The 323-nt window shown below is 61.0% G+C and overlaps 1 protein-coding gene across 1 annotated transcript in view; it reads left to right on the top strand.

The window, feature by feature from the left end:
* The window catches only part of ALDH5A1 (aldehyde dehydrogenase 5 family member A1), an 11,323-nt gene that overhangs the window by 6,473 nt on the left and 4,527 nt on the right, over nucleotides 1-323 (top strand). The gene's annotated exons all lie outside the window — the stretch shown is intronic.

Below are 323 nucleotides of genomic sequence, written 5' to 3'. Positions count from 1 at the left end.
AGAGATGCAGGCGGGAGCCTCCGCTTGGCCCGCGCCTCTCGCTGGAGGGCGTTGCTCGAACGTCTCCGCCATCTCTTAAGTCAGATGTGCCCTTTTTAGACAGAACAACGGTGAGGATTTCCTGACGTCTGTGGGCTGCCCTAAACATGCCATCTGCCATCGCTTTTATCAAAGGGGCAGACCTGGTCAGATGGCGACACCTGGGCGTTTGCTCCCGCCCCCTCCCTTCTCCAGGGCCGTCTGCGGCAGGTCTGGTCATTCTGGGCGTGAAGCCCCCCGGCTCCTGTCTCTCAGAGAAAAGCCCAAGCTTCCGGCAGTGCCCT

The sequence above is a fragment of the Myotis davidii genome, unplaced genomic scaffold (assembly GCF_000327345.1).
Source record: "Myotis davidii unplaced genomic scaffold, ASM32734v1 scaffold217, whole genome shotgun sequence".
NCBI classification, from domain to species: Eukaryota; Metazoa; Chordata; class Mammalia; order Chiroptera; family Vespertilionidae; genus Myotis; species Myotis davidii.
Note: the sequence above shows the minus strand (reverse complement) of the source record. Positions and strands in the feature narration are given on the sequence as shown.